The 25,510-nt window shown below is 45.2% G+C and overlaps 1 protein-coding gene and 1 pseudogene across 1 annotated transcript in view; both read right to left on the bottom strand.

The window, feature by feature from the left end:
• The window catches only part of TAFA4 (TAFA chemokine like family member 4), a 492,869-nt gene that overhangs the window by 409,975 nt on the left and 57,384 nt on the right, over window positions 1-25,510 (bottom strand). The window lies entirely within an intron of this gene.
• Window positions 24,985-25,103, bottom strand: LOC134963964 (5S ribosomal RNA; annotated as a pseudogene).

The following is a 25,510-nucleotide window of genomic DNA, read 5'->3' on the forward strand; positions in this document are numbered from 1 at the left end:
TGTTCATTTTGTGAAATGCATAGGTTTCACTTCAGTTTAGTTTGTACATTATTTACCAAGCTACAAAACGACGAAAAGGTTCATAATCAGCAATACTGTATACGATCGCATCTAGCGAATGTTAGCAAACCGCACATGCGCTGTAGTGAGTATACACCTATTTCCAGTGGATGTCTTGCACCAAGCATGACGACATCAATGATGACAGCTGCAACTGTGATGGAAAAACAGAAGGCAGAACAATGTGTAATCATGAAAATTAGTTGATGTGCCCGGTTTCAACCAGGCAAAGGTTTGCTGGGCGGAACATTTTACCCCTTTTAATGCCCTTAGTAGTAGAATTTTGAAAAATCCCTGCTTAGTGGGTGGCTGCAAATAACTATCACAGTTTCCAGACCACCCAGCAGGTCACATGTTCTAGGCCACCCAGCAGGTGCACAGGGAGAGTTCACCAACTGTCACATTTTCCAGAGCACAATGGTGATGCATTGTAAATGGCAGGCAGAAGTTTTGGCACATAACTCGAAACGAAGCAACCGAATACAATGCCAATATTTTTCTGCAAATATATGGACCAAGACCTTTAATTTGGTATATGATGTGCCCTGCTCAGACAACGGCATCATAAAAAACGTCCTTCTGCTATTAATATATAGAATAGATGTGCATATCTATTATTTAAGCAGCCTGAGCACAGGCTCAACAGGAGGCCCCACCCCCTCCCTCCCCTCATAGGTCTCTCTGGTTGCCCAGTCACAGCCACAGCCTCACTTCTACGTTGGCCATCGCTATCATTGCCTGGAGCCATCCTCCCTTTCCCCCTGCCCCCCCCCCCCAAACACAGCCCCCCCATGACTCAATCAAACGGGTGAAAGGAGGGACAGATGTAAAAAACACATACAGGGGAAAGTATAGCGGGCTGAGATGGTAATGTGGGGGAAGACACCTGTAAGTGCTTGAAGATGGCACAAGACTCCCCATACCACCATACTGCTCCCCCAACTGTAACATCCCCCCTCCCCGCAGCCTCATCCACAAGCCCCCACACCCAGCATGAAAAGGGGGATAGGGAATATAAGATAGCCAGATGGGGGTAGGACAGAGAAGGAGATAGTGTTGCATGAGGCTGGGAGACACAGGGGGGATGATGCTGAAGACACAAGGGGGATGGTGCTGGAGACACAAGGGGGATGGTGCTGGAGGTGCACGGCGGGAGGGGAAAATTGGTTGGAGAGACACAGGGAATGAGGCTCGAGAGACACAATGGATACATGAGATTGGAGAGACATAGGGGCATTGTGCTGGAGAGGCACAGCTGGAAAGACACGGCAGGAGGAGAAAATAGATTGGAGAGACAGGGGAATGAGGTTGGAGAGACACAATGGGTACATGAGACTGGAGAGATACGGTGTGGCATGAGACTTGAGAGACACAGGGGGAATGAGGCTGGAGAGGCACAGGTGGGCATGAGGCTAGAGACATACATGGAGGACATGAGACTGGAAAAAACAATGAGGGATGAGGCATGAGAGACACAAAGGGGATGAGGTTATATGGCAGCTGCAGTAGCTGGGGAGCTTTGAAATAATGAGTTAAAAATAGTAATGCTTAAATTAGTATCCTGTTAGTAATCCAGCACATTACAAAGGCAGCTTCACTATGATTTAAAATCAGGCCTAATATTTTGAATTGCCAGTAGTGCGTGTAGCAGTAACTTACTGGAATATTGGAAGGGCCTGGGCTGGGATAAGGAGCAACTTCAGTGCTAGCCATGCCCTCTCTGAGGTGTGACCACCGCCTCCATACTGATCCTCCTGTGTCAGTGTTGGGAGGTATGCCACTTTGTGTACACACATGTGAACACCTACTTCTCAGTTTGTCAAGGTGATCCTGGCAGTACCACACAACCATTGCGTATCTACGGAACACAGCACCAAAGCAAGTGCTGGAAATAGTATATAGAGTACTGTACGTCACTTCATACTCCCCACCACTGTCACTTTACATACCTAGTCATAATTTGTTATGCTGGAGAATGATCGAATCATGTGATTGCATAGGTACAGGAAAAGGCCATGCAAGCCGCCGCTAAGCCACTTCCACCAGCACACAAGCATATGCACCTTCCTCTGTATTTAGTCACCATGCCAGCACCAAATACAACATGCCAATGGGCCTAATTAAGTAAGGATTGCAAATTCTGCTAATTAGCAGAATTTGTAATCCTTTTGTTAGCATGCTGGGAGTCACCCATCACAGGGCAAGGCCACCCACCATGCTGACCCCCCCCCCCCCTTCAACAAGCAGAAATTGAGAATGCATCGCAATTTCTGCATGTTAGCAGAAATTAAGGATGCCTCCTGCAGGCGGTCTGCCACCATGTTTCCTATTGCTGCGGCTGCATGTGATGTCATGCAGCCGCCGTGATCACGCCCCTGCCATGCCCCCGTTCACGCAGCACTGCTCACCGTTTGCTGGCCTCCGCCCCCGCAACGCTCCGACTCCACCCTGATTGACAGGCAGAGGCGATCGCATTTTCTGTGCCCCCCCCCCCTGCCGAAAATGCGGGCGCATGAGCAGAACGGGTGCATCTGTTTTGTAATTTTGCAGTTGAATCGCATACTGCGATCCAACCTGAATTAGTCCCTATATTCACTGTCAAAATTTCAACTTTATCAAAATGTCAAAATTGGGGTTAGGTTTATGCTACAATTAGGTATAGGGTTGGCTTAAAAAAAAATTTTTACATTATGACTTTATTGTATTCTTTTTATTTACAGCGTGATGTGACTAGGACGCATCAGAAGACTCTGCTGATTAATTGCATATAAAACACTTGTATATCTGTGTGCGACTGAGTCTCTGAATCTGTACATGAAGTGCTACAATGTAGCAGCAGCAGCTTTTTTCCAATACAAGTTCCGTCATGCTCCGTATAGAGACTCAGTCTCACATAATATACAAATGTCGCATATCAAAGCAATCAGCACAGTATCTCGGTGCGTCCTAGAGGCGTTGCAATTAGAATATGTAAAAGACGCATTTTTGGCAAGAAAGGACGCCCAACACTAGCAGAGTTCCACAGGACCTGGCAGCTCACTCCCACCAGGCATCTTGCGCTGCATGGCGTATTAAGGATAGATGTATGAGGACACATCTGTACGGGCATAATTCAGAGATGCACGTAAACCCAATGTTTATGCACATTGTGGCTGTGATGTTGCTGATCGACATGCTGCTAGCATTTCGGTGCGGCGACAGGCAACATTCTAGAAAATGGGGGGGGGATTTACGACCTTGTTGTGCGTGCATACTGAAGCCAGAGGCTCGTCCTCAGACTCAGCTTCACTGGCCCCGGCAGCATGATATTTCCCAGACATCGTGAGTAACCTGAGGGTAACTCAGATGTCCAATGGTCACGCATATGGGGCCTAACTCAGGGCCTAATTCAGACCTGATCGCAGCAGCAAATTATTGGCTAATGGGCAAAACCATGTGCACTGCAGGGGAGGCAGATATAACATGTGCAGAGAGAGTTAGATTTGGGTGGGGTGTGTTCAAACTGAAATCTAAATTGCAGTGTAAAAATAAAGCAGCCAGTATTATTTATTTTATTTATTTATTAACAGTTTCTTATATAGCGCAGCAAATTCCGTTGCGCTTTACAATTTGTACAACAGTATTTACCCTGCACAGAAACAATTTAACCAACCCAAATCTAACTCTCTCTGCACATGTTATATCTGCCTCCCTTCCCCTGCAGTGCACATGGTTTTGCCCATTAGGTAACAAATTTGCTGCTGCGATCAGATATGAATTACCCTCATGCTCCGCTGCTGTGTCCTTATATGCAGCAGCTGATCGCAGCGGATTGCAGTGGGCCTCTTATTACTCAAGACGCCCCTTGCGGCTTTCGCATATTTTAGCACATATATAGCAGTTGCATCGCTGTGCTAACTGCGTCCATATCTGAATCAGTAACCGGTTGTCTTGTTTTCCTTTCAGTGAGATGTATAGCCATAGATTTATCACAAAAGACAATACTGATGTACCAAACAAATAGATATTAAATGACAATGGAGTCTATGGGGGTCATTCCGAGTTGTTCGCTCGCTAGCAGATTTTAGCAGCATTGCACACGCTAGGCCGCCGCCCTCTGGGAGTGTATCTTAACTTAGCAGAATAGCGAACGAAAGATTAGCAGAATTGCTACTAAATAATTCTTATCAGTTTCTGAGTAGCTCCAGACCTACTCCTAGATTGCGATCAGCTCAGTCCGTTTAGTTCCTGGTTTGACGTCACAAACACGCCCTGCGTTTTGCCAACCATTCCGCCGTTTCTCCAGACACTCCCGCGTTTTTACCTGGCACGCCGCGGCCTGCGTTTTTTAGTACACTCCCTGAAAACGCCAAGTTGCCGCCCAGAAACACCCACTTCCTGTCAATCACACTACGATCACTTGAGCGTTGAAAAAACGTCGCTCGAGCTTGTGTTAATCTCCAAAGTTTTGTGTTAAATTACTAAGCTTATGCGCGCTGCGTACCATGTGCATGCGCATTTTTCACCTAATCGCTGCGTTGCGAAAAACGGCAACGAGCGAACAACTCGGAATGACCACCTATGTACTAAGCGATGGAGACAGATAAAGTGGACTGAAATAAAGAACCAGCCAATCAGCTCCTAACTGCCATGTTACAGGCTGTGTTTGGAATATGACAGTTGGGAGCTGGTTGGTTGGAACTTTATCTCTGTCGACTTTATCTCCATCCAAGGCTTAGTAAATAGACCCCACATGTGTTTGAAAAATGACAGTAAGGACTTTATCTCTCGTCAGGGTTTAGTGGCCCTCATTCCGAGTCGTTCGCTCGGTATTTTTCATCGCATCGCAGTGAAATTCCGCTTATTACGCATGCGCAATATTCGCACTGCGACTGCGCCAAGTAATTTAACAATGAAGATAGGATTTTTACTCACGGCTTTTTCTTCGCTCCGGCGATCGTAGTGTGATTGACAGGAAATGGGTGTTACTGGGCGGAAACACTGCGTTTTATGGGCGTGTGGATGAAAACGCTACCGTTTCCGGAAAAAACGCAGGAGTGGCTGGAGAAACGGGGGAGTGTCTGTCTGTCTGAGCGAACGCTGGGTGTGTTTGTGACGTCAAACCAGGAACGACAAGCACTGAACTGATCGCACTGGAAGAGTAAGGTTGAAGTTACTCAGAAACTGCAAAGTAGTGTGTAATCGCAATATTGCGAATACATCGGTCGCAATTTTAAGAAGCTAAGATACACTCCCAGTAGGCGTAGGCTTAGCGTGTGTAACTCTGCTAAATTCGCCTTGCGACCGATCAACTCGGAATGAGGGCCAGTATACAGTAACAGACCCCAAAATCTGGGATCTCTCAGCACCCTGCTATCCATGAATGACTGTGGGGGAGGGGGGGGGGGGGGCCCTCTTCTGTAGTTTACAACCCAACAACAGTGTGCAAGTATGTTCAAAGAACCGTTCAATGTCAGATTTTATAGGTGGTTATTTGACCAGCATCCTAGTTCTTCTGTACCCTTACGGTCTATATATTAAGACTATAATATGTGCCAGTACCTTTATTCCTTCCCGCCACTGGCTGTAATGACAGTATAAAACATTTCAAAAAGAAAAACCTTTGTGGGATAAATCCTTAGCTGTCTCCTCTCCACTTGCTCTACTTTCTACACAGCTGCTCTGAGACACCAAGTTGTCCATTAACCCATCTGCCTGTAATGGGGCTGGTTCTGCCGCAGCCTGGCCGGCGTTATCTCCCCGCTTTAAAGCAATCACTGAATGTCATCTCTTTGTCATTACCAATATCATTATTTTCTCTATCACTACACTGAAAGCAACAGTGCTCTGACATTTATAAACATACACTCATTAGTAACTTAATCCCGCTTTGCCTGGAGCACTACAATTAGATGCTGAGTAAATTTCCAATTTTAATACCGATTTCAATTTTTGTATCTTATATTGTTTTACTTTGTGGAGCTTTAGCATCTCACGTTAGCAGTATAAAGGGTTTTCTAGTTCAGATTGTGTTTTATACACGTGTTAACTGATGCTGAGCCGGAGGTTGGAGCTACTAGATACCTCTATCTTATATGTGAAATATGGAGTGGTTTATAGGACTACTAAAGACAGAAATTATTTTTTTATTATTTTACTCCCTATTCCAAATTACTGGCCCAACCCCTGTCGTGGCTTTCATCGTCCTTCACCACTTTCGGTATAACGATTTATTTGGAAGCCTGCTGGGGAAACACCATATGCTTGAGTACAGCTTTGGCCAGTGACCACTCAAACGGTATTTGCAACGGTGCAAGATTCCCACCTACCCACCCCTCCTGTATTCTACCCTTCCATTTTCAGAAATAGAGAGTAGCATCCAGAGGTATACTACATCTTCATGGAGACAGCAACTAGCGAACCAGAGATAGGCAGGTAACGAGGGGAGAGGAGCAGAGGGGAGCCTACGTATTACTATTCTGTAAACATCTTCTCAACCTTGGGATTTCTAGACCATTGGGACCATGGTATAGAAGGATTGTCCAGACCTCCGCTTATCAGGTTATGGGGGTAATTCCAAGTTGATCGCAGCAGGAAATTTTTTAGCAATTGGGCAAAACCATATGCACTGCAGGGGGGGGGGGGGGGGCAGATATAACATGTGCAGAGAGCGTTAGATTTGGGTATGGTGAGTTCAATCTGCAATCTAAATTGCAGTGTAAAAATAAAGCAGCCAGTATTTACCCTGCACAGAAACAATATAACCCACCCAAATCTAACTCTCTCTGCAAATGTTATATCTCCCCCCCCCCCTGTAGTGCACATGGTTTTGCCCAACTGCTAAAACATTTCCTGCTGCGATCAACTTGTAATTACCCCCTATATGTACTAATTACCCATGGCCATCTCCCTCGGTGAGATTATGTAAAGCTCCTATTTTTTTTGTAACTTTTATGTAAAAATATTTTTAGACTTGTTCTGGAGAACTTTGTATATACTTGGTTTGGATACCAAATATCCAGCTTTTTTCGCGGCAGTATGCAATAAAATACCCTTTTTCCTTAATTCGGTGGCTTCTTAGATTTCAAAAGTTACCTTGATGTGTTTGTACCTACTACCAGAAATGTGAGTTGGGGTATGCCATTCGTATTCCTAGAGGTGACCAAAAGATACCTTGATATGCTTGGCTTTATCAGTATGACTGTCAGTTGGGGTACGCCATTTTAATCACTTAGTATGATAAAGATACCTTTATGTGCATTGCTATATCCAAGACATTGTGAGTTCTGTTATGACATATACATTCATAGAAAATAAAGAAACCTTTATGTGCATGAAATCACTTCCTTTTCTGTGAGTCTTTGGTGCGCCATCTGCTTATTAATAAGAAGAAATGTGGAGGGCCTATCGAAGTTTCTACTACATATTTTAAAGATTTCCTCAAAAACACAAGGACGGACATCCGCATCAGAAATTCATTGACATACTACACTATTGTATTGTCTATTTTTGTCTTTCATAAAATCTGGTATATGAGTAGAACCAAACTAGGAAGTACTTTGAAAGGAGAACTAAGAAAGAACTATCCTCCTGAGAATCTCCTTACATATAAGGCAAGGTTTGCTTTTCATTTCACTATATTAATTTCAGCGCTTGGTGTCATGAACATTCCCGTTTTTTGTATCTATTGTACTATCTGTGTCCAGATTTGATGTGCATCTCCGTGTGGTAACAGTCGGGACACATGCGCAGTGCGACACATTCGCATGAGCAGTACATCAGCCATCTGAGTACATACTGGCGTACTATGCATCTCAGAAGTAAAGGCAATGCCATTGTTTGTGAAGTCGAGCACATGTGCGAAAAGTCCACCAAACCTCTATGACGCATGCCTTGCCCGACTATAGGCATACATTGCTGCTGCATATGGAGTCGCCTGCAGCAGATAGCCATGAGTGTTCTTGGGTGGTGACTGGAAGGTGGCCTACAGTGTTCACAAACAAGGCTGTTTTATGGTCGTGGGATGGAAGTATCACAGGTGTGTCATTGAGCGCGGCAAACACAGATCCACAGTCTCAGAGGCCATGTTCAGACTTATATGAGATGCACTGAGCAGGCCGTACTATGGCCCTCATTCCGAGTTGTTCGCTCGTTCTGTTTCATCGCATCGCAGAGATTTTCCGCAAACTGCGCATGCGCAATGTTTGCACTGCGGCTGCGCCAAGTAAATTTGCTAAGAAGTTTGGTATTTTACTCACGGCATTACAAGGTTTTTTCTTCGTTCTGGTGATCGTTGTGTGATTGACAGGAAGTGGGTGTTTCTGGGCGGAAACTGGCCGTTTTATGGGAGTGTGTGAAAAAACGCTGGCGTTTCTGGGAAAAACGCGGGAGTGGCTTGAGAAACGGAGGAGTGTCTGGGCAAACGCTGGGTGTGTTTGTGACGTCAAACCAGGAACGAAACTGACTGAACTGATCGCTGTGGCAGAGTAAGTGTCGAGCTACTCAGAAACTGCTTAGAAATTTCTATTCGCAATTTTGAGAATCTTTCGTTTGCAATTTGGCTAAGCTAAGATTCACTCCAAGTAGGCGGCGGCTTAGCGTGTGCAATGCTGCTAAAAGCAGCTTGCGAGCGAACAACTCGGAATGAGGGCCTATGTTGCAAGTGTCAGTGGTGGTCGTGATGGTGTGCCGATTATGCACAGAGCCACCGTAGCAATTGTACTGTCCAAAGTTTTACAAAGTGGGCTTCTCATAGCTTGTAATCTCCGTCGCTTGCTGGTGCATAAGGAGAAGACTAACATTAGCATTCCCAATGCATATTATGGCACCTGCTCTACTGACACTGGCTGCTATAGTGAATGCTACTCTGTCTTCTTTTATTATCTTTTTCTATATATAATTATATATGGAATAGAAACCTTCAAACTCAATATTATGTATAATTAATTATAGAGAGCAAATTGGTAATCCACTAAAATCTCAAAACAGATTAATATATTCATTGGCATTTGAAAAAATCTCCTATACTACACTAGCATAACTTTAGGGTATAAGTTGTTATCAGCTTCTATATTGTCTGTTTATAAAAGCTTAAGCCACATGGAAATGTCTGTTTCTGCTTGGTTTATGCATACCTGCAATTTAAGAAATGCAGTATACAGGAGATAATATATCAGATATCTTTCCTGTATTAGGTGAACTAATGCTGCAGACTGCTGTCCCCATAATTGTCAAAGCTTGGCTCTTTGGAACTTGACCGCAATAGCTAATGCCGTTTTCACATTGGCCCTCATTCCGAGTTGATCGGTCGGTATTTTTCATCGCATCGCAGTGAAAATCCGCTTAGTACGCATGCGCAATGTTCGCACTGCGACTGCGCCAAGTAACTTTACTATGAAGATAGTATTTTTACTCACGTCTTTTTCTTCGCTCCGGCGATCGTAATGTGATTGACAGGAAATGGGTGTTACTGGGCGGAAACACGGCGTTTCAGGGGCGTGTGGCTGAAAACGCTACCGTTTCCGGAAAAAACGCAGGAGTGGCCGGGGAAACGGTGGGAGTGCCTGGGCGAACGCTGGGTGTGTTTGTGACGTCAACCAGGAACGACAAGCACTGAACTGATCGCACAGGCAGAGTAAGTCTGAAGCTACTCTGAAACTGCTAAGTAGTTAGTAATCGCAATATTGCGAATACATCGGTCGCAATTTTAAGAAGCTAAGATTCACTCCCAGTAGGCGGCGGCTTAGCGTGTGTAACTCTGCTAAATTCGCCTTGCGACCGATCAACTCGGAATGAGGGCCATGGTGTAGGGTACTCTAACCCTATAAGGAGCACCTTGCTGGAGAGAGATGAGAAGATTTCCCCAGCTACTGTATCTCTATGCCCCGTCCTTCCCAGCTATCTCAAATACAGTATGATAGGATGATACTTTACAAGTGCAATGTCGGACCATGCAGTGGAAAGATAAGAAACCTCTTTGCCGGGACAGGTTTGTATAAGGAAAAGGTTTTTGCTACATAGGCACTAAAATAATTTATCATTGTTGCAGCAGAAAAGGGATGTGCTATTTCTATTTTACAGTTCTGATGGGGTTATTATAATAGTAAAGCAAATATACTATTAACCATTAAATAACTATAATTAGTAAACTCATTAATAACCACTCACAAAGTACCAGTTTATCCTATGTGTTATAAAAACAAACCATACATGGACAATCATATTTATATCAAGACTGCATCATAGGCCCTACACACTGGTCGATCTCATTGAAAGATATGAGCAATCTCGTTCGTTAATTAACGAGATATCGTTCATATCTTTCAGTGTGGAGGCAGCAACGATGAACGATGTGCGGCCCCGCGCTCGTTCATCGCTGGTGTCCCGTCGGCTGTGCATGCAGGCCAATATGGACGATCTCGTCCATATTTGCCTGCACTTCTATGGAGCCGTGTGATGGGGGAGTGAATTAACTTCACTACCCCCGTCACTGCCCCCCCACCACCGGGACACCCGTCGGCCGTATCCGCTGTCAGGCAGCTCGGCGGCGGATCGACAAATGTGTAGGACCCTTTAGTTTTCACTTAACAATCAATCTTCAAAAATCTTTAAATATAATACAAAACAGTATAGTAAACTTGATATATTACAATCCAATATGTTTTAGCTGTTTTATGTATGTATGTACGTATGTACGTACGTACGAGGCATGGCCACGTTTTAAAAACCAATGGACATCTTCACGGATTAACAGTGGGTTCATGGTCAAAACTACTGACCTTACTAAACATCATTTTGACCTACTGTACTAAAATGAAGGAATTATCTAAACGTGTAAACAGGGGTGTGGCCGACAGTGTCTAGGTCGACACACATTAGGTCGACACCCATAGGTCGACAGTGGCTAGGTCGACACAGGAAATGGTTTGACGTGGCCATTAGTTCAACATGAACAAGGACGACATGGAAAAAGGTTGACATGAGTTTTTTATGTTTTTTTGGTGTCGTTTTCTTCGTAAAGTGATCGGGAACCCCAATTAGTGCATCGCGTCCCCTCGCCATGCTTCGGGCAAGGAGCCTCGCTTCGCTACCGCTGCGCTCGGCACAGGTTACCAATCCCAATTTTAGTCCATGTGGATCATAAAGTATGAAAAAGTTCAATAAAGGAAAAAAAGAAAAGAGAAAAACTCATGTCGACATTTTCCATGTCGACCTTGTTCACGTCGCCTAATGGCAGTGTCGACATATTTCCTTGTCGACTTATTCAATGTCGACCAATAGGTGTCAATCTAATGTGTGTTGACCTAGAGTCCGGATACCGTAAATCACAAACAATAACATATATATATATATATATATATATATAGATATATTTATATTTATATTTATATTATATTATACTGCACGTGTTTGCAACTAAGGGGGGATATTCAATAAGCCCTGACATTTTTAGGGGGAGAAAAAAAACTGGCTTTTAACTCGATTTATTTGCCCAATAGTTTTTTTTAGGGCAATTCAATTGTAGCCCATTTTCTGGCGAAAACACATAGGATCCAGGATAGGTTCCCGGATCTGTGAAAAAAAAACCCAGTGCTGTTTCCCGCAAAATCCCTGATAAAATCCCGGGTCCTCCAAAAAAAACCTGATAATTGCCAGCGTCAAGCTGCCTTTGGGACTATTTGGATAGTCTCGGGGGATCAATTAACCCGCGGTATAGTACTGCGGGCAATTGAATTCCCCCTATATCTGCTATTTCAAGCAATGCTGAGATGGTTTCAATAAAAAAAATATTTTTAAAAATCACAATCATTAAGCATAAAATATACAATAAATTTTTAGACTGAACAATTGTACCCATCCAATTAATTTGCAGTATGACATCAATATAAACATAACCTTAAGACTACATGATTTATCAGTGCCAAGATAAATCTGTTGGTGTAACCTACAGTTTCTGTCTGTGTCTAAACCCTGTTCTAGTCTCAAATGTGCCGCAAACTTTGAGAACCACAAGAGCCAGCATGCCCTGGTATAGTGGGTCTGCTGTGACCTGCAGTGCACCTGTATAAAAATATAAAAAAATACGTCAACACACTGTAAATAAAGGGCCCCATACAATTATACGACATGATGGTCCGTCATGTCATATAAGATTTCCTCCAACCTCCCGGCAGCCTCCCCGTTGGCAGGATAGTATTAGATACATCGTATGCAGTTTTTTTTGCATACGACTTTCCCATCCATTAACCGCGTTGTCAGGATAGTATTAGATACATCGTATGCAGTTTTTTTTGCATACGATGTATCTTTTACTTTCCCATCCATTTACCGCGGGATCCGACATATCACGAGTGCAGCACTCGTGATATGTCGGATCTATGGGTTCCGATCCGATGCACACAGGAACGCGCATCGGGCCGGGGGGGGGAAAAGCACACCGAAAATGCCCGATTTCACCCAATATATCGGGACGAATACCCGAATTGGGCTGAAATCGGGCATTATCGGTCTAGTGTATGGGGCCCTTAAGAAATAAACAGTCCACACACACCATCAGTGACCACCTTATTACATACTTGCCTACTGTGCTGCCCACTCCTCCGGTAGGGGACAGCGTGTTAGGCGCATGGGGGCGTGGCCAGCAGCAAGGTGGGCTGTCCAGGGGCATGGCCAGCGGCAAGATGGGTTCTACGGGGCGTCGCCAGAAGGGAGGTGTGCGGTCCGAGGTCGTGGCATCACAATCGCTGCATCGTGGCTCCGCCCCCAGCTCTACAGTGCCGATAAAACAGGCACTGTAGAGCTGGGGGCCGAGCTATGATGACATGATTCAGCTCGAATCGCGACGTTGGATCCCCTTTGACCGCTGACTTGTTTTCTGCTGTGGGTGGTCGAGAGGTGGCGGGGAGGCTAACAGGAAAAGCGGGAGACTTGTGCAGCTTTCCGGGGAGCCGGGAGGGTAGGTAAGTATGCCTTATTATTTACTCACATCCATATGGATAGGGTCCTCCCTGTTCCGTGTAGGCATCCCAAGAACTTGGCATGAAACCAATACATATAAATTAAGCACTGCTACCTCTGATGTAGTCCCATCTCCCAGTCACTGCCATAGGAGTGCATTGGAAAGCTGTGATTGGGAGAGATTTATCAAAGCTTGGAGAGAGATAAAGTGGAGAGATAAAGTACCAGTTAGCTCCCACAATAACTCATTTTTCAAACACAGTCTGTAAAACATACCTACTCTCCCGGAAGCTGCGGGAGGCTCCCGTTTTTTGGGGTAGCCCCCCGCACCCCCGGAAGAGTGGGCAGGTCTCCCGCATCCTGCTCGCACCCTAGTGATGTGGGCAGGATGGAGAGATTACCTCCCGCATTCGCGGGTCCGTCGGGTGGAGAAGGGCTTAAAATGACGCAAATCTCGTCAATTTAACCCCACCACCTTCCCGCGAATCGCGGCATTTCCCAATGTGGGGGCGGGGCTTAGTGATGTCACCGTCCGGCCCCGTACCCCGAAGACACCTGCAGCGTCTCCTCTCTGGGCTTCTCCCGGAGAGGAGAAATAAAATGTAGGGAAGTATGCTGTAAAATGACAGTAAGAAGCAGATTGGATAGTACTTTATCTCTCTCCACTTTATCTACATGTTTTGATAAATCTCCCTCAGTATTACACGACTGCAAACTTCCCAGAGTAACTCCATATATTCAGGCCCGATCCCTATGAACCTACCCTTGACTTTCTCCAGCATAAATAGTCATGACCCTTATAGTCTTTCTGGGTAAGAGAGAAGGAGGGGGGAGGGAGATATGTGCAAGTTAAAGAGGGTGAGCCTCTCTGCGCTGCGCTTCCTGAGCTTACATGCTATCCCAGCCTCTCTCTACACCAGTGTTTCCCAACCTCGGTCCTCAAGGCACACTAACAGTCCTGGTTTTAGTGATATCCAGGCTTGAACACAGGTGACTTAATTAGTACCTCAGTAATTTTGATTTAACCATCTGTGCTGAAGCCTGGATATCACTAAAACCTGCACTGTTGGTGTGCCTTGAGGACCGCAGTTGGGAATGCCTGCTCTACACCGTTTATTTGTCACGCGTAAGCACTGTGCCCATAATGCACAACTGTCCCGCCATGTTCTGAATGGCTGGGAGTAACTTAATGTTAATTTTCACTACTTTGTAGAAATTAAGGGATAATGATTAGACCCCTAACCCTAAAGTATTAACTTCTGATATTACAATAGATACAAAGCCTTCTCTGTGACATCTCCAAAACAAGATGTAGTTAATATCCCGGCGGTCGGATCCCGGTGGTCAGAATACCGACGCCGGGATCCCAACCGTCAAGAATGCCAACAGCTGCGCCAAGGCTATTCCCACACATGGGTGTCCACAACACCCATGGAGCAGTGACGGACTGGGCCTCCATTTCAACCCCGGCACTAGTGAACACGCGCGCTCATCACGGGGGGTGCGCGTGCGTCACGGGGGGGGGGGTGCCTTCATGTAATACGGGGCGTGCACGAGCCATGGGGGCATGGACTCATGGCATGCCCACATTTCCATGGAGACCAGTGGGGGCGGCTCTACCAGAGATCCGGAGGCTGCAGGGCTCGCGGCCTTCCCGGCTATCTTCTGAGAGATTGATTCGGTCTTTGAGGGACCAGCTCGAGCGCAGCAAGCCACTGAGCCCGCAGCATGGCAAGCGCAGCGAGCACGCAAGGGGCTTTCTAGCGCTCGCCCCGCGCCGGGTTTCCATACCCAACCCCTCCAAAACACACTGTATACAGTAGAACCCACTAAAACAGAAAAGCTATGTACACATGTAGCCATGCTCATCTTTACTGTGATGCAGCATGCTGCAATACGGCTTACTGCATGGCGTGCCAGGCTGCGACTATTCGTAGCCGGCGATCGTGGCCTGACACCCCATGCAGCATGCCGCATTGCAGTAAGATGAGCATGGCTACATCTGTGCATCACAGAACACATTTTATCACTGATATCTAATCTACACTACAATTTATATCACTGTTAACTTAAAACACACGGTGGATCTTGAACACATAGTGGAGATTTATCAAAGCTTGGAGATAAAGTGGGGAGAGATAAAGTGCCAATCAATCAGCTCCTACGTGCCATTTTTCAAACACTGCCTGTAATATGGCAGTTAGGAGCTGATTAGCTGGTACTTTATCTTTCTCCAAGATTTGATACATCTTACCCCACAGCATTGTAATACATAGGCTTTTGCATAATTACCTACTATCCCAGTAGTGGACAAGAAGAGGAGATAATACCGGGAATTGTGGGTCCACAGGGAAGGGTGGGGCCAATATGATTCTATAGGGATTGTGTCATTTTATGCCTAGCATCAATCGATGGTGCAGGTTGGATTGGTAATTCCGGGTTTCCTTTCTGGGCCCTGGTTTCCAGTCATTTGTGCATGACATGGACCAACGATGGTACTATGATGATGGTCTCCTGGCGAAGGCTAGAAACCATCGACGGTTCAACCTACTGTATTATAGGCAACCCCATTGTAATATGATGGCTCACAGCATTGCAGTAGCCCAGGGGCAGTGAACAGGATGTACCTACGACCAGCTAAAACGATGGCTGAGTCATAGGTAAGAATGGTTATAACGAATTATAGTTCATAGGGCCCCACTACCGCCAATGATAAATATATCCACCTCACTGATACCTTATTCCTCATTGAGCTACTAAACTGTGATCGCACCAAAAGAAAAAATATTGTTTCGCTGTAATAAAGCTGTCATTAATTTTCAAATTCATGATCATTGTAAGATAATGGGAATTATTAAAAATATAATTTACTCCCTAAAACCCCTTTGCTTTTTCAATAGTGTATTTCTAATGGGGCCCATACATCTAGCCTGAACTGATGCAATTCAGCGTTCTTCTGATGCCGGGGTCGGGGAATCGGATAAATCCAAAATGCTGGATTTTTGCAACTCATCAATTTCACCAAAAATATGGTCAATATTGATGAGTTGGGGATTTTTAACATGATTATTTTTTCCAATTCCCTGGTAGATCGCCAATTATCAGTGTCCGACGATCGGAGGATAAGACCAGCAGAACAGGTAATCGGGGACGTAGATGTATGGGCCAAATAAGGTAAAACAATTACTTTATTAAAAAGTTATATACAGTAGATGTTACTGTATATACACCCTTTCCAGAAGGGATTAGGTAGCACTTGGATGGCACAATGCCGTCCAATTGGAGACCCCCAGACCTCCACAACCTCACACGACAGATCTTTAATCTACCCCCATTGTCATCTCTTTGTTCAACTCTAAATTAACGGAAAGATTGCACATTATGAGTAATAAATGAGTGGGAATAGCACGGCATAATTTCCACTCCCGTGGGTAAAAGTTGCATTGGCGTTACAACAAATACACAGAGCTGCCTTCAGGCACCATCTGCAACGCAGGAGCTTTCTCCTTTCAAGGTCCCCAAACCCACATTACATATGTGTCACTCTCGCCCGGTAGTCCACAGAGAGCGGTCTGTAAGAGTAGTAGGACGCATGTATTACGCTGGAGCCGTTACCACCCGCTGTGAGGTGACTTTGGTAAAAATAAGACAGGTCAGTTGCAGCAGGTTATTTACAGATGCACCTTGTGTATTTCGCCTTCAAGGAGAGCTACACGCACAAAACATGTTTATATTTATTACATTACTTTATATATTTTTATATTATTTTATATGTTTTTACATGAACAGTACTACATTTGACTGTTAATAAATATTGGGTTTGGTTTTAGTTTTCATACAGAATAGTTGGCTATTATAGGTGGCTGCCCAGGTGCAATGCTGTGGAGGTGCCACCGTCGCTGCCACTGTTGTAGTTATAGTTGCTTATACGGTGCCCGAAACGGTGTAGAGAATACCGTTATTCTATCCAGTATGTACTGTAGCAGGGACGGATCTAGACTTTTCTTTAGGGGGGGCGGTTTACTGTTTAATCTTAACTCCTCCCTCTACAGTCCCAACTCCTCCCATCTGCAATCCTAACTCCTCCTCTCTCAATTCTGACTGAACTTTGTGAGTGAAACTGAGATAGAGCTTTGTGATTGTTCTATGTACATGTGACTGTGCTATGGGGTAATTGTATTTATTAGCCTTAACACCCACACACCAGCAAGTGAGGGGCAAATGCTCTGTAACCCTTGCTCTCATGGCTCCTCTGTGCTGCTGTGGTATAAGCTGCAGCACATTGTTCTACCTCGGGCTCTCCCAGGAGAGCTCTCATCTGCTCAAAAGTGGGTGTGGCTATGACTGTGTTAGGGGGGCAGTCGCCCCCTTCGCCCCCCCCCCCCCCCCCCCCTAGATCCGGCCCTGTACTGTAGAATGGCAACTGTCAATCTGGCGCTGTCATTCTATCACAGGGGGAAATGGAAGCTTTTCATGGGCACAAGTGCGTCTTCATTTCTGTCAAATTCCTTACCACAATTCTTATATTTAGTACATTATATACACTATAGCATATCTGAATGTTTTACTAGCACAGTCAAAAAACTATATTGGAAAATAAATTCAGTACAGTGCATCGGGAAAGTATTCACAGCGCTTCACTTTTTCCACATTTTTTTATGTTACAGCCTTATTCCAAAATGGAATAAATTAATTTTTCCCTCAAAATTCTACACACAATACCGCATAATGACAATGTGAAAAAAGGTTTTTTGAGATTTTTGCAAATTTATAAAAAATACAAAACTAAGAAATCACATGTACATAAGTATTCACAGCCTTTGCCATAAAGCTCAAAATTGAGCTCAGGTGCATCCTGTTTCCACTGATCATCCTTGAGATGTTCCTACAAATAGTTTTTTTGTTGGTCAGAAATTAAGATCTGTTACCAGAATTATTTGCAGCAGTAATGGATGAATTAATGCACCAAGGTCACAAGAAACTCTTGTTGGAACAGATCATCCCATAAGAGGCTGTTTTGTCGGGACTGGGAGCATTCCGGATAAGGGATTTTTCCGGATAACAGAATACCTGTTATCCGGACGGGCTCGGTGTGTCGGTGGCAGGTCCGGGGGGTCGGCGGAGGGGTTCAGCGTGTTGGCGGGAGTTGGCGGTGGGTCCTGGGAGTAGTGATGGCGAGCTAATGGCTGCAAAGCCACTCCCCCACATGTCTGATTGGCCACAGACTCCAGTGAGGTCATGACGTCACTACAGGGCCAAAACATTCTGGTTTTCTGAATATTTCGGTTAACGGGTATCCGGATAACGCATACCTGACCTGTAGTGATAACTATCACAATAACTGTTCCTCCTTTCCTGGCTTGCCTACTGTGTGTATGTAGGAATATTCTCTGATAAAATGGAGTGGAGGAGCAGTGCAGCCTGCACACATGGGGGTAAATTTACTAAAATGTGTTTTTTTTAGAAGTGGAGATGTTGCCCATAGCAACCAATCAAATTCTACTTATCATTCATCTAGCACCAGTTTGACGATAACAGATATAATCTGATTGGTTGCTATGGCAACATCTCCACTTCTAAAAAACTCACACTTTAGTAAATTTACCCCAGGGGATCTGAAGATCCCTCTCCAGCGCTATATTACCCGTGGGCAAGACAGGCCAATGCCATCCTCCAGCTCCTAAAACATTTTGGGACTGGTTAAATAGCCTCCATTTCACCGTCCACACAGGGAGCTATGCAGATGGCTGCTGCAAACCATTTAATACTGACTGCAAATATTATCTCCGATATCTCCAGTGTTACATTTCCTAGGATTTAATGCAGGGGTGGGAAACCTTTGGCCCTCTAGCTGTTGTTGAACTACACATACTAGCATGCCTTGTAACAGTTTTGCTATTTGGCCATGCTAAAACTGTTGCAGGGCATGCTGGGATGTGTAGTTCAACAACAGCTGGAGGGCTGAAGGTTCCCCATCCCTGATTTAAGGGCGTGGAGAGTGTCAGAAATAAAGTGCCTAGTTTTCTTTGCAGTGCCACCAATTGGTGATAAGTGGTAGTGTAACCATATATTAACATACTGTACTTTACTCCTTTAGGGTCATTACTGTTACTCGACCCAAGAGTTAAGCAACAGGATTGTTTTGAATTTGTACATCCATGTGAGCCAGTAAGATGGGTAGAACAGCTGGATCACTAGCACCCCAACCTGTGGGAGTGGATGGAAAATGTCTGTACACACAGGCTGATAGTGGACATCTTCTGATGACATTTTCTGCTATGCCCAGAGGGTTCGGGTAGGGGACGGGAGAGGGGCAAAATACTTACCACCGTCCAGTGATGGGATTCTCACTGTCGGGATGCCGCGGTTGGTCATGTGACCTCCAGGATCCCGACCACCGGCATTTCATACCCAACCCTTTAGGGAGACATTGGGGTTGATCGTGTAGGGGGTGTACTGCCCCCCCGCCCCCCTCCACCACTGCGGGACACTACGACCCGCGGGTGGGACAGCGGGACAGACCACGAAAAACAGGACTGTCCTGCCAAAATCGGGACAGTTGAGAGGTATGCCATCATGAGATCGACCCTCCAAAAGAGTGTGGAAATGTTTTATATGGGGCAAAAGCAGGTCCACATGGAGCACATACTGTATGTATATTAGGGATACTGACATCAATGGAACACTGTATTCCCAGGATTCATATTGGATATCACTGGCCCTTTATACTCAGAAGAGGTCCTGCCATGCTTATCCAAGATGCTGACCATACGTAGTAGAGGAGGGAAGTTATCAAACCTTCTAAAGAGGCCAGATATTGTCTACTCCAACCAGCTTTGTTTTAACTATTATTTTACAGAATGCACTAGATAAATGATAACTAGAATTTGGTTGTTATGGGCGATACCTCCACTTGTACTCGTTAGAAGACTTGATACATCTCCCCCTAATGACATAACATAAGAGGGGTGTTCTTGCCGAGCTGATGCATATTCCAAAGTGATATATGTAGACACAACACATACTGTATAAAGGTAAAACATAAGAAACCTCTTAAATACCCAGTGGCATGTCCGAATGGCCAATTTAGCCGAATTGATGCAATTGTCTAGGTCTCAACAAATTAAGGTCGTAGCTGCAACAATGTTTTGCACATTTATTTATGGAATAAAATCTGTGCAGAATGGAGTATGATGCATATGTACAGCAGAGATCAATTTCCCAAGTGTTTTAAAAAGTACATTGTATCGTTTCTGAATCTATTAAGACCAACAATCCTGCTACACAGTCTGTCCTCTCATAGGTACAGCCTTTAGTTGGTGGTGCACCCAGAATTAAGTATAAGTAACTAGATACTCAAATTGCAAAGACGCAAAACAGACAAGAAATTCTTTTTGGGTCACTCTTTGTTGTATGATAATTGTAATATTTAAAACATAACTTTTATTGTGTTATATCTCTTAAAGGGTTGGTACTGGAATCCCGACGGGTGGGATGTCGGCTGTCAAAATACAGACAGCGGCATCCTGATGTTTAAAATGCCAGCAGACATTAATGAAGTAAGCTAACCCCGATCCCTAACACCCTAACAAGTGCTATTTTTGTAGTAATCCAGGTTCAGGAACTGTGGGCGGGGCAGAGGTAAGCGGTGATGTGGGTGGAGCTACCAAAGGAACGTGGCATCAATTTGTACATTAACTTTTTTTTTTTAAAACACATAATGCCCTGAGTACTGCCATATATTCACATAATGGAGGTCATTCCGAGTTGTTCGCTCGTTGCCGATTTTCGCAACGGAGCGATTAAGGCGAAAATGCGCATGCGCATGGTACGCAGTGCGCATGCGCTAAGTATTTTAGCACAAAACTTAGTAGATTTAATCATGTCCGAACGAAGAATTTCCATCGTTGAAGTGATCGGAGTGTGATTGACAGGAAGTGGGTGTTTCTGGGCGGAAACTGACCGTTTTCTGGGAGTGTGCGGAAAAACACAGGCGTGCCAGGATAAAACGTGGGAGTGTCTAGAGAAACGGGGGAGTGGCTGGCCGAACGCAGTGCGTGTATGTGATGTCAAACCAGGAACGAAGTGGGCTGAGCTGATCGCAGTGTAGGAGTAAGTCTCGAGCTACTCAGAAACTGCTAAGAAATTTCTATTCGCAATTCTGCTAATCTTTCATTCGCAATTCTGCTAAGCTAACATACAGTCCCAGAGGGTGGAGGCTTAGCGTGTGCAATGCTGCTAAAATCTGCTAGCGAGCAAACAACTCGGAATGACCCCCAATGCCCCCAGTAGTCCCAGTTACACAATGCCCCCAGCAGTGCCAGTTACACAATGCCCTCAGCAGTGCCAGATAAACAATGCCTCCAGCAGTGCCAGATACACAATGCCCCCAGCAGTGCCAGATACACAATGCCCCCAGCAGTGCCAGATACACAATGCCCCCAGCAGTGCCAGATACACAATGCCCCAAGTAGTGCCAGATACACAATGCCCTCAGCAGTGCCAGATACACAATGCCCCAAGTAGTGCCAGATACACAATGCCCTCAGCAGTGCCAGATACACAATGCCCCCAGCAGTGCCAGTTACACCAGTACTATTTAAAAAAAAAAAAAAAAAGGTTCAGGAACTACGGGTCTGGGGGCAGAGGGCAGAGCTATTAAAAAAATTATAGATAGACAGATGATATATAGTTTTTAGAAAAGAAGGCACGCAAAATGGACTTTAAAATAAAACTTATCTAATGGAAAATACATTTTGGCCCAGAACAGGTTCAAGAACTCTGTTCCTGATGATGTCATATTTAATAAGAGGTTCAGGAACTCAGTTCCTGCTGAAAAATAGCACTGCCCCTAACCCACCTTTCCCTCAGCTTAAAACCAAACTCCCCCACCCCCCTCAGCCTAACCCTAACCCTCCCTGGTGGTGCATGATCCTAACCTTCCCTCCCCACAACCTAGACCTAACCCTCCCTCCATCCACTGCAGCCTAACCCTAACCCTCCGCAGGGGTGCATAACCCTAACCTTCCTCCCCGCAGCCTAAGCCTAACCCTCCCTGTGGTGCATGATCCTAACCTTCCCTCCCCACAGCCTAGACCTAACCCTCCCTCCATCCCCTGCAGCCTAACCCTAACCCTCCGCAGGGGTGCATAACCCTAACCTTCCTCCCCGCAGCCTAACCCTAAGCCTCCCCTCACAGCCTAAAAATACCCCTCCCACACGGCTTACCTCTATGGCAGCCTGTGTAATGTAAACAATGTTCAGGATTCCGGTGGTCGAGATCCTGGCGCCAGGATAGTGATCAATGTCGGGATCCTGGTGCCGGTATTTCAAGTAGTGTCGGGATTCTGGTTGTCAGTATTTTGACTGCCCGGATCCCCTCTAAAACTGTGGTGATATCAATATTGTATAAAATATATTGCACATCATCAATGTTTTTCCTTTAATTTCTTGGGGAAAGGGAGTAGAATTACTCCCATAAAGTTTTCCAATAGTAGAATAAAGATATATTACACATCTTCAGTGGTTTTCCCTTTAATTTCTCAGGGAAGTGGAGCAGAATCACTCCTATAGAGTTTCTCAATAATTAAAAGTTTTCAGTGAAAATGTTTATTCCCATTGTATGCAAGAAATAAAGAATCAGCCACATTGCATCATTTCATCAAAGGGCCAACGCCTGACCTCTTTCTGACAGCAGAATCAGTTCAACAGTATTCCCGATCTTCAGCAAAAATTGCAGCAGCTGAGTAGGCATCTATACATACTGTACGTCTCAATCTCTAGCCTGTATACATCACATCACTCTCCGTCCAGGACATCAGTAGTGATAACATTGGTTATAATTAGAGATGTGCGGTGAGCACTTTTCGTGTTTTGTGTTTTGATTTTGGTTCTAATTCCGCACTCGTGTTTTGTATTTTGGTTTTGGTTCTGGTTCCATGTTCGTGTTTTGGATCTGGATTGGTTTTGCCAAAACCACCCTTTCGTGTTTTGGTTTTGGTTTTGGATATGGATGATTTTTAAAAAAAAAAACAGAAATACAGCTAAAATCACAGAATTGGGGGGTAAGTTTGCTCTTACGGTATTTATTAACCTCAATAACAACATTAATTTCAACTCATTTCCAGTCTATTCTGAACACCTCACACCTTACAATATTGTGTTTAGACCAAAAGGTTGCACCGAGGTGGCTGTATGACTAAGCTAAGCGACACAAGTGTGTGGCATAAACACCTGGCCCATCTAGGAGTCGCACTGAAGTGGCAAATTTAAAAAATCGTCCACTGGAATTATACGGCAGGATCACTGGACTTAGATGCCAATACCACTGGAATTATACGGCAGGATCACTGGAATTATACGGCAGGATCACTGGATTTATACAGCAGTACCGCTGGACATATATACGGCAGTATCAATGGACATATACGGCAGTATCACTGGACATATACGGCAGTATCACTGGACTGGACTTATACGCCAGTACCACTGGAATTATATGGCAGGATCACTGGATTTATACGCCAGTACCACTTGAATTATACGTCAGGATCACTGGAATTATATGGCAGGATCACTGGATTTATACGGCAGTACCGCTGGACATATACAGCAGTACCACTGGACTTATACGCCATTACCACTGGAATTATACGGCAGGATCACTGGATGTATACCCCAGTACCACTGGAATCATACGGCAGGATCACTGGAATTATACGGCAGGATCACTGGATTTATACGGCAGTACCACTGGATATATACGGCAGTATCAATGGACTGGACTTATACGCCAGTACCACTGGAATTATATGGCAGGATCACTGGATTTATATGCCAATACCACTGGAATTATAAGCCAGTACCACTGGATTTATATGGCAGGATCACTGGATTTATACGCCAATACCACTGGAATTATACGGCAGGATCACTGGAATTATACGGCAGGATCACTGGATTTATACGGCAGCAGCGCTGGAATTACATGGCAGTATCACTGGACTTATACGCCAGTACCACTGGAATTATACGGCAGAATCACTGGATTTATAAGCCAGTACCACTGGAATCATACGGCAGGATCACTGGAATTATATGTCAGGATCAATGGATTTATACGGCAGTACCGCTGGACATATACGGCAGTATCACTGGACATATACGGCAGTATCACTGGACTGGACTTATACGCCAGTACCACTGGAATTATATGGCAGGATCACTGGTTTTATACGGCAGTACCGCTGGACATGTACGGCAGTGTCAATGGACATATACGGCAGTATCACTGGACATATACAGCAGCACAGGGACACCACCACTGGACTGATGCAGGACTACACAACACCACTGTAATGGACTGAACTTATACAGCAGCACTGGACATATGGCAGCAGAGGAAATCACCACTGTGACTGGACTGATGCAGCACAACACACTACCACTGGACTGAGGCAGCACAAGACAGCACCACTGGACTGGACTTATACAGCAGCACTGGACATATGGCAGCAGAGGACACAACCACTGTGACTGGACAGATGCAGCGCAAGACACGGACACTGAGGACACTGAGGACGGAGACACGTCCTCTTTCTACACTTTCAAATGTCAGAGTGAAAATGGCGGGGACGCACGGCTCCTTATATGGAATCCAAACCCCGCGAGAATCCGACAGCGGGATTATGACATTTTGCCTTGTTCTGGTTTCCAAGTCAGGCGGGAAAACACGAGCTGGGCTCAGGTAGTGAAGTTCGGGGGGGGGGGGGGGGGGGGGTTTCGGTTCTCTGGGAACTGAACCGGCTCATCTCTAGTTATAATACAGATGTACTAGTGATTATTAATGCCAATTGTGTCAGTCAGACTCTATCCACAGTTATAGATAGATTGTGCTTGGTGTCTACTCCTGTTTATTGGTCATATCCAGACAAGCAAAGGTGCCCTAGTTGAAAGTTTCTCCGTTCCTTCTGCTGTTTGCTAATATGTGGACTACTGCACCTGTTGTTCCCAGGTGGTCTCCCATCCAAGTACTGATCAGGCCACCACTGCTTAGCTTCCAAAATCAGACAAGATTGGGGCGTATCCAGTGAGGTATGGCAGTAGTTTGGGGAGCAGCAAATGAGAGAGTTATGGTTGTCAAATCTTTGCAGAAAGCAGATAAGGTTGTGCTTCCCTCTGGGCTCTTAGTTTGAACGTACTCCCCTGCACAGTGACAATGTTAGACGCAAGCGGCCAATGTTTCCATTGACACTGTGAATGCATCTTGATGGTTAGTGTTCAAAGATGCAGATTAAAATTGGATGCAGAAAGATGCAGTTTCAGTGGGCGTTTCCGGGTGGTAACGGGGATGTGGCTAGCCAGACGCAGGCAGTCACGGTTAGCAACTACATCTAAAGACGCAGTTACACCATACTTGCCTACTCTCCCAGAAGTTGGGGGAGGCTCAGATTTTTGGGGTAGCTCCCCACACCCCCGGAAGAGCAGGCAGATCTCCCGCATCCTGCCCTCACCA

The sequence above is a fragment of the Pseudophryne corroboree genome, chromosome 9, assembly GCF_028390025.1.
Source record: "Pseudophryne corroboree isolate aPseCor3 chromosome 9, aPseCor3.hap2, whole genome shotgun sequence".
Taxonomy (NCBI): domain Eukaryota; kingdom Metazoa; phylum Chordata; class Amphibia; order Anura; family Myobatrachidae; genus Pseudophryne; species Pseudophryne corroboree.